This window comes from Leptonychotes weddellii, chromosome 3 (genome assembly GCF_054177405.1).
Source record: "Leptonychotes weddellii isolate Sample4059 chromosome 3, ASM5417740v2, whole genome shotgun sequence".
In the NCBI taxonomy this organism is placed as follows: domain Eukaryota; kingdom Metazoa; phylum Chordata; class Mammalia; order Carnivora; family Phocidae; genus Leptonychotes; species Leptonychotes weddellii.
The window spans coordinates 55,665,894-55,676,062 of record NC_138371.1 but is presented as its reverse complement, the minus strand read 5'-3'; positions in this window follow the sequence as shown (position 1 = coordinate 55,676,062).

The following is a 10,169-nucleotide window of genomic DNA, read 5'->3' as shown; positions in this document are numbered from 1 at the left end:
CTCTTAGCAACTTTCATGTATATGATACAGCAGTGTTGCTAAGGTCATCATGTTGCATTTCACATCTCCAGTACTTATTTATCTTGTAACTCAAAGTTTGTATGTTTTGATACCCTTCATCCAATTCCCCCACCCCCACCAATAGTCAATGTATTTTAGACTCAATGAAATATGGTGGTAGGCACTCAATTAATAATGTAATGGGCTGGGAGCACTGAATAAGCATATAAATAATTAGAATGAATGTTAATATACCTGGGCTCCAAAAATTATATCCTGGTTACCATAAACATACAGGAAGGCACCATAGAAATAGGAGATTTTCGTTGGTGCCAAGGGGACAAAAAGTCCTGGGTTGTACCTCAAACACTGCTGTGGGATCCCTTGGCATGCAGAAACCTAGGTGGTCTTGAGGGTAGAGGGAGAGTCACTGGGGAGAGAAATAAAATTTGAAACAGAACTGATCGTCAAAGAAAAACAAGTGTCAAAGACATGAGAGAAAGCTTTGTCCAAAACCTGTCTCCTCTCAACTAATAAAGTGATGCAAGTACAGCGATGTTTAGGTTCCACATCATTTCTGATAAGGCCCCCAAAAGGATATGGGAACATCTCTTCCCAAGGGTACAGTGCATTTTTCAAACAAAAATATTTATAGGGGTTCCTGGGTGGCTCAGTCGGTTAAGTGTCTGCCTTTGGCTCAGGTCATGATCCCAGGGTCCTGGGATCGAGCCCCGCTTCAGGCTCCCTGCTCAGCGGGGAGCCTGCTTCTCCCTCTGCCTGCTGCTTCCCCCGCTCATGCTCTCTCTCTCTCTCTCAAATAAATAAATAAATAAAATCTTTAAAAAATATTTTTATATTAATAGCACCAGTGTTTTATTAGCTAGCATTTTTTAATGCTTATCATATTCCAGGCATCACATAGTGTTTACATGCATTATCTAATCAGATCCTAACAACAAACTCCATGGGATAAGTGCTACTGTAATCCTTGTTTTACAAATAAGAAAGCTGAAGGCTTGGAGGGATTAGGAAATTTATCTAAAGTCACACAGGGATTAAGGGAAGAAACCAGAATAGGAACCCAGGTCTGCTTGAGGGCGGGGGTCCATGTTCTCAACTGCTCTGCACACTGACTTTTACTTATTTCCACTTCCGAAGACTATGCTTCTTAATTTCTGGATGGAATGTCATGGAGCTTTCAATTACAGACAGGAGCTGAAGGGAGGAGTGTGCTCTCCCCCTTTCCTACTTCCTGTCTTTCTTCTTCCCTGAAGAAGAAACGTTAAGAGAAGGCTTGGGTGCAGATAAGCTTTGTGACAACAGTGGTAACAAAAGCTCAAGAACAGGCAAAACAACAGTGAAAAGACAACTCCAAGGCTGACAAAATAACCAAGACATATTTAAGCAAATCATTAGCTGACATGGATTGAGAATCCGTCAGCTTTACAAGAAAAACTATCGAGAAACCTAAGATCTTACTTGTCTAAATGGAGTAAAATTGAGCTGCTATAATGTATATTGCTTTTATTCTTTTTGTTAAACATTTATAGACTTATTAAACTAAAGAAATATAAGGAGGGTTTAAGCTTTGTACCACTCTCCTGGTTTGGGGTATCAATTTAACTAAACATTATCAAAACAGTCTTAATTTTCAAGTATTATGGACTTTTACATTGATGACTATCAAATTTTATATATACTTTTTATTGCATTGGATAATTCAGTGGATTTTCAGTGCTGTAATATTGAATGGCTCTTTCCAAGGTTCTGAGGTAGCTTGCACCTGCTCTTGTTACAGCTTTTTATAGCCTCATCTAAAGATGGATTTGAAGACTATTCTAATATTTGTTATACTGGAATGGGTCTTATATTCCATGTAAGAAGATATAGAATAACAATTACCAACTGTATAGGGAAATTGGCAATGCCACCGTGATGACAAGCACAGTTGTAGTGGTGTGACCGATTTATTCATTTCCTTAATAACCTTCATAGTTGTAATGAGTCATCCCTGTCTCTTGTTCTAAATTATAGGGCACCCTTTTATTCCCAAACCAAATGAATATACATGATGACATTTTTTTTCTTTCTCGTTCTCATTTCAAAGACCTAATTTTTCATAATCTAGCAGTTAAGAGAATCAGACAGACATGAGTTGGAATCCTAGCTAAGAGGAAGAAAAGGTTAGAGAGGTGTGGATTCCTCCACTGCCCCCAACTTGTCCTCTAGACATCTTTCAGGGGCTTTGAAACATGGCCAGGCTCTGTTGCTGTGAGTCTGACATTTAAGCAGCTAGCCTCTTCCGTTCCTTTTATGACAAAAGAAGGAGGAGAAGGAGGAGAAGATGAAGTGGTTTTTGGTTTGACAATCAAGCAGACAGTGTTTGCTCTACACATCAGTTCATTATTCACAAATAAGGAATTTTTTAAGGAGCCATTAGAGAACAATCCGAGAAGGCAAGAGAACGCATCTATCTTCCAGGCCTCAGTGTGTTAGTAAGTGGTATTTGTCATAGAAATTAAAATGCTGAGCAGATGAGAGAAAAAGCCCCAACATAGCCCCATTGTATCCATATTAGTATCTTTCTTCTTGGGTATAGGTATTTGAAGTCACAGATTAGCAACATAGTAGTGCAGCGAACTAAGGAGACACTTGTTTTCTCCTGTGATTCTTAGAAACAGAGGAGGAACTGTCTGGGCTGAGAAGATTGCAACATGTCTTAACTTGTTGCTTCAGTAGCACACAAGGCTGTCCTACATTGGCTTAAAAATGAGTGACTGTTACTTAGACAAAGATTTGAAACCAAACATTCAGTCATGTAAATTCTGCGAGACACTTGACATGTTAGAAAGGATATGTGGATCTAAAAACAAATGCTGAGAAATATTTTTGACTTTCACATAAAGTCCAAAGTTAGAGAAGATGCCCCTCATGAGATATAAAACTATAGACGTAATGAAAATGTTGAGAAGTTCAGAGGTGATTAACTCTGATAATGATGATTGAGGAGTTATATTTAGATCAAGGAACAGATTCATTCTGTAAGAAACCTTGAGCACAAGAGAAATTTCTGTTTGGGTTGTGAACAAAAACAGGAAAGGTCTGCCATTAGTTCTGATCTTTCAACAGAAGCCAGAAGAATTACTATCTCATTAAGGAAAATAGTAGCTGAAACAAAATATGGCGTTTCTTTTATGAACTGGAAATAAAACATTAAAGTTGGCGCTGTAAAACTATTAGAACACCAAGACCCCCAAATTGTCAGACTCAAAGTGAAGGCAATGTTGATTTGTTTCTTAACTTCAATTAGTATGGATCATTCTGTGTGCTTAAGCAATGAGGTGTAAATATAAAGACTCTGAAGCATTAATGAGCACTTGAGAAATCCAAAGTCAAAAACCGAGCCAACACATGAACCCAAGTGCTCTAAAGTCTTTGTATGTCTTCAGAGCTGCTCCTCCACCATGTTAACAACATGGTTGACTTTAAGGTTCTAGGTCCTCAACTCTTTCCATTTCTTCCTAATCAGTCAGCTGTCTCTGGCTTCACTTCCCACCTTGTTCAGTCAGACCCCACAATCCATCCCTTCAATACCACTCTTGCCAAGGCAATTAACTTCATTATTTTTTTGAATAGTTATTTACTGAACCCATTCTGGATCAATCCAACCATTGGCTTCTCCCTCATATACCTGAACGTCTAGAGAAAAAAAAAAATCACCAGACTATCAAAAATTAATGTTAGTAACGGATATCTCTGGGGACAGGACTATGGGGAACATTTCACTCTTTGTAATAATAAATGTAGAAGGAGTGATGGAATTAGAAAACAATCAGTTTTTGGCAATCAGCCTAGTAACAATTCAGGCAAGAGGCATCAATGGATGCTATTACCAAAGGGTGAAAGTGGAATGAGGAAAAAAAGTTTTATACAGTCTCAAAGTACCTCCCTCAGATGGTAATTATAAAAGAGTGGAGGAGTAATTTTTCAGTTGAGAAACCTGGCAGATACCATCTTAAGCAACTGATCAAATCAATGTCATCAGAAATGGGACAAATTGACGTTATGGGCTACTCACTGGGATTCAATAAGAAAAATCCAACTTCACTTCTATGATGTTCCAGGATGATCTGGTTCTGATTATAAGGAAACTTCAAATAAACCTATGTTGAGAGATATTTTACAAATTTATTGGCCTGTAGTCTTAAAAAAAAAGGTCAAGGTCATGGAATTAAGGAAAGATTGAAGAACTCTTTCAGGGTGAAGGAGACTAGAGAGACATGACCACTGGGCACAGCACTACAATATGTGTTTTTTTTAACACCATGAAGTAATTAACTCAGTTCTGACACTATCTGCATGGAGATAGCATCAGATCCCACAAGTTAAGGGCTCAGTCTGACAAGACTGCCTCTTCCCAGTTCAGATGCCAATCACAAGTCCAGATTGTTAACCTGTACTGCTGAACAACTGGCTATAAATCAGAGGTTCCCACAACCCCTTCCTCAGGTTTGATTACTTTGCTAGAGCAGCTCACGGAACTCAGAGGAACATCTACTTATGTTCACTAGTGTAAACATGGAAGAGATGCATATGCAAGGTATGCGGTAAGGGGAAAGAATCTTCCATGCCCTCTAGGTATGCCACTCTCTCCTCAAATCCATGTGTTCACCAACTGAACTCCATCTTGAGTTTTGATGGAGGTCTCATTACATAGGCACAATTAATGAAATCATTGGCCATTAGCAATTGATTCAACCTCAGCCCCTCTCCCAAAAAGAGGTCAGAAAGGTGGGACTGAAATTTCCAACCTCCTAACTATGTGTTTGGTTCCCCTGGCAACCAGTCCCCATTCTTAGGGGCTTTCCAAGTCACCTGTGGTTGAAAGGGGTTTGTAATGAATATCAAGACACCTTTATCGCTCTTATGACTTAGGAAATTCCAAGGGTTTTAGGATCTCTGTGCCAAAAAACAGGGTAAAGATCAAATATATATTTCTTATTATAAATCCTGATAGCACAAACACTTAAACCTGGAGTAGATCCTTTGCTATAAAGAATATTATTGGGACAATTGATATAGTTCTTTGCACAATTCTTGCAACTTTTCTGTAAGTTTGAAATTGTTTCAAATAAGTTGTTTCAAAATAAAAAGTAAACAAAAACAAAAACAAAAACACCCCCGTTTTTCCATTTTTAAAATCATGAATCATAGGATACACACACACAAAAAAACAAGTTTAAAGTATATGTAACTTATGGGGTGCCTGGGTGGCTCAGTCAGTTAAGCATCTGCCTTTGGCTCAGGTCATGATCCCAGGGTACTAGGATTGAGCCCCACATCGGGCTCCCTGCCCAGCTGGGACTCTGTTCCTACCTCTCTCTCTGCCCCCCTCCACTCGTGCTCTCTCTCTTGCTTGCACTCTCTCTCAAATAAATAAATAAATAAAATCTTTTAAAAAATAAAAATAAAGTATATGTAACTTATGACATTAAAAATAAAAATGAGTGTCTATGAATTTACCACTCATTTTGAGAAATAGAATATCAATAATGTTAAAAGTTCCCAGTATGCTCCTCTCTATCTCACCCCTCTGCCCAGGAAACATTACCCTGAATATGTTTTATCATTCCTTACTTTCTTTAAAGACAGCACATATAGAAATTCCTAAATAATATTTTCTAATAACTAGAGAAATTTAGCTTTCCCCCTTCTTTGTTTATTGATTACTTTCATTTCTTCTTTAAATCATCTGTTTTATCCTTTGCCATTTTTCTATCAGGTTGGGTTTTTTCCTTATTGGTTTGGAAATAATCTTTACATTCTATGGATATTATCTTTGTCTGTTTTATGTGTTGCAAGTATTTTTCTCTAGTGTGATGCTTGTCTCTTAACTTTGTAGCTTTTTGTGGTAACTTTTACTGTACAGATGTTTTAAATATTTATTGGGTCCAGTCTGTCCCATAAATTTATTTATGATCACTGGGTTTCTTATCCTATCCAGGGGTCTTCTTGTTTAAAGATATCCTCCTATATTTTCTTCTAATACTTTCTAGTTTTGCTTGTTGTTATGTTTAGATCTTTAATCCATAAATAATTCTTTGTTTATGGTGTGAGGCAGGCATCTAAATTGGCATTCTTTTTTCACCTGTGATAGGCAGAATAATGCCCAGAAGAGACATCAACACCCTAACCCCCAGAATCTATAAACATTACCTTACACAGCAAAAGAGATTTTACAGATGTGATTAAGGTTATGGACTTTGAAATGAGGAGATTATCCTGCATTATCTGGGTGGGACCAATCTAATAACATGAATCCTTAAAAGCGGAAATTATTCATGGCTGTGGTCAGAGGCAAACATGACTGTAGAATGGTTACAGAAATACAATGTTGTTAGTTTCGGTGATGGAAGAGGAGGCCAAGAACCAAGGAATAAGGGTGGCATCTAGAACTGGAAAAGTCAAGGAAATAGATGTTTACCTATAGTCTTCCAGAAAGGAATGCAGTCCTGTTGACACCTCGATTTTAGCCCACTGACACCTGTATCAGACTTCTGACCTATAGAACTGTAAGATAATGAATTCATGTTGTTTAAGGCACCAGGTTTTTGGTAACTTATTAATTAGAACTAATATGCGCCTCTAACCAACACCTTTTATCAAATATTCCATTCTGTTCCTACTAAATTAAAATGCCATATTTACTGCATAAATAATTCCCATGCACATGTTGGTTTCTGAACTCTCTATTTTGATCCCCTGGTCAGAATAGATCTCTTTTCCTGACCCAGAACCATATTGTTTTAACTACTGTTACTTTATAATTTTTTAAATGTATTGAATCCTTCCTCTCCTTTAAAAAATAGGCTCCATGCCCAGCATGGAGCCCAACGCCGAACTTGAACTCGAGACCCTGAGATCAAGACCAGACCTGAGATCAAGAGTCAGATGCTTAACTGACTGAGCCACCCAGGTGCCTTTTAATCCCCATTCCTACCTCTTTATTTAAGACCTCATCATTTCTCTCTTTCCTTGCATCTTAACCACCTTCTGTCTCCGGTTTCACTCTCCTCCAGTTCATTTTCCACTATATAACTAGCATGATTTAAAATAAAGGTATCATCAGATTTCTATCATTTAAGTCCTTCACGGCCATCCTTCATCTCCAATACAAAGTCCAAATTCCTTGCTAAGGTGCCTAAAAATGGTATGATCTTCATCATGCTGCCCATGTTACCAGTGTCATCTCCTGCCCCTTTGCTCCAGACATCAAAGCTCACAGAGTGAACCACACTTTCAACCCTTTGTATCCTTGGATATGTTGCTGCCTCTACCTAGAATGCCTTTCATTCCTCCTCTGAGCCAGTCAGCGCTGTACATTCAAAACTCAGATAGAGCATCAAATTCTCCGGGCAAACTTTCTGCATTCCTCACTGTTAGACTGAGCTAGCGCCTCTCCTTTGCACTCCCATAGCAGCACAAACATATCTCTCCTAGCAAGCACTCATCCATTTTGCAACTGCAATTGTTGATTTACTTGTTTACCTCCCTCACTAGATAGTGATCTCCTTAAAGGCAGGAACTGTCTTTCGTTTATGTATCCACAGTGCTTAACAGAGTGCTAACAATCTTGTAATAATAATAAAAATATGAAAAATAATGAAATAAGTAGTACCTCTTATTAAAACCTGGGCTAAGTGGTTTTCATAATTCAATAACCACTAAGTGTCAGCTCATAATTTTGTGTTCTGTGAAACTGTTTTTACCTAAAAATAATACTGTCCAGCTTGTTCACTCATCTTATTCACAAGACTTGGCTACAGGCGACTTTGGGATGTTTCCAAAGGAAGAAAGTTTCCTATGTTGAACAAATTCAAAAGAACATGACTCAGGCTCTAAAAGTAATCCAGAAAAGAATTTCTAAAATATTTTGAGTAGGAATGGTATTATTGGATTATTTTGATAGGAATAACCTTATTTAAATGCCTGTGAGAACCACCAGATTTGGTTAGGTGCCCCTCTTCTGTGCTCCCATAGCAATGAACACAAACATTTAGCCAAGCACATATTGTGTCATATGGAAGTACTGTGTTTAAATATATTTTTCCCAGTACCAGTGGTTTTCAATCAGGAGGACAATGCAGGCTCCCCACCTTGTATGGGTGTTTGGGGAAATTTTTGATTGTCATAATGACGGGAGGGAGGCACCCCTGTCATTTAGTGTCGAGAAGCCAGAGATGCTGAATATCCTACACTGAGCAGGACAGTCTAGTACAACAAAGAATTAACCTGCCCAAAATGCCCACAGTGACCTCATAAAGACGCTGACTTTATTTATCTTTGATTTCCCATTGGCTAGGAGAAATCCAGCACTAAAAGTCACTCTGAACTAAAACCGCAAAGTAATGGGGGCAGGAACACCTTGTCATAATGTGTAGGTTATTGGGCTTAAATAATCAGATTACTCTGTAATCACCATTCATAGTTACTTCTACATTCCTGTATTATATAATTGATGAAAGGCGAATGAATGATAAGAGAATAAAGTCATTAAATCCAGATATTTCTTTTTCTTTTTTTGGTCCAGGTAAGGTTAATTCTAATAGAAATAGCAAAAAAAAAAAAAAATCATCTTTAATATTTTCTTCCATCAATCCACCCATCTCAGGGAGTCTCCTTCATATTTTGGCATCTACCTCCAGAAACCTCCCGTTTGGCACTACCTAGGAAAGACATCCTGGCCTAGAATACGAACACCTGATATTCCATTCCATCAGGTCCAAGGTCTAATTGTTTAAACTGACAATCCAGGCAGATCCCAGATAATCTGGTTTCCACATTATCTCTAAATTCCCTTCCAGTTATAACATTTTATGACTCAACACCCATTAAAAGTCTATAATATTTCACAAGTCCTTCCTAAGTTTATTCATGATTCTAACCTATTAATGAGCACTGACAGTTTCTCCCAGTGCCATAAGTTGAAGTGCAAGAGAAAATTTTAAGGAGAAGGGGACACAAGATCGTATTTTCTGGGCTGCTGGATTCTGGGTTACTCTGATCATGATTTTTAGGAAACCACTTTCCACCATTCCCTAGGTCCATTCCTAGTTGCAAAACAGCATTGTTTATTGTCCACTTTTGCTAGAATAACAACTTCATAAGAGCAAGATCCTTGTCAGCTTTATTTGTTCTGCATTCCCAACGCCTAGAACCATATCCATTATATCGTGGAACTCATTAAATATTGTTGAATAAATGATTAAATTAATAAGCAATTTACCATAAGTAGAGATTTATATTTTTTTTATATTATTCATTTATTTGAGAGAGAGAGCATGAGCAGGGGGAGGAGTAGAGGGAGAAGGAGAAGCAGACTCCCAGCGGAGCAGAGAGCCAGACATGGGGCTCAATCCCAGGACCCTGGGATCACGACCTGAGCCGAAGGCAGACGCTTAACTGAGTCACCCAGGCACCTTAAGAGATTTAATAAAATAAATAAATAAAAGAATAGAGTAGCATATTCTACAACAAAAGGAAACTTCATGTTGTGGGGCAACTGTGTGACAGATTGTAAACTCTGGACTGAATTGCAAAGTCACGGGAGGGGCGAGGAACCTATATGCATGACATGAAATATAAAAACAGACATGGCTGAATTATAAAGAGCCCTTAAGCCTGGTACGAAGGTCAAATGAAATTCATTTATCCCTTAAGTCTGACCTGGGTGAAGAATATCTGATAGGCTCTCAACAAAAATAAGATCAATTCTCAAGTGTTACCCTGAAAAGTTCAAAGTCCTTTAGCTTAACCAATAATCCTGGACACACTTAAACCCTTATTTTACATGATCCTAATATACACATTAGGAACCAAGCAAAATATCTCATAGGAGTAATGTTTAATACCTATCAGTGGCATACAGAGAAATGACAATACATTTACATCATTTGTGTTTAATAAGAACCAATAATTATTTCCATTTTCTAAAAGGACAAAATAAAGAGATATGAAATACATGTCAACCATGGACCATGCAAACCATCTTTTTTTTTTTTTAAAGATTTTATTTATTTATTTGAGAGAGAGAGCACATGAGAGCGGGGAGGGTCAGAGGGAGAAGCAGACTCCCTGCCAAGCAGGGAGCCCGATGTGGGACTCGATCC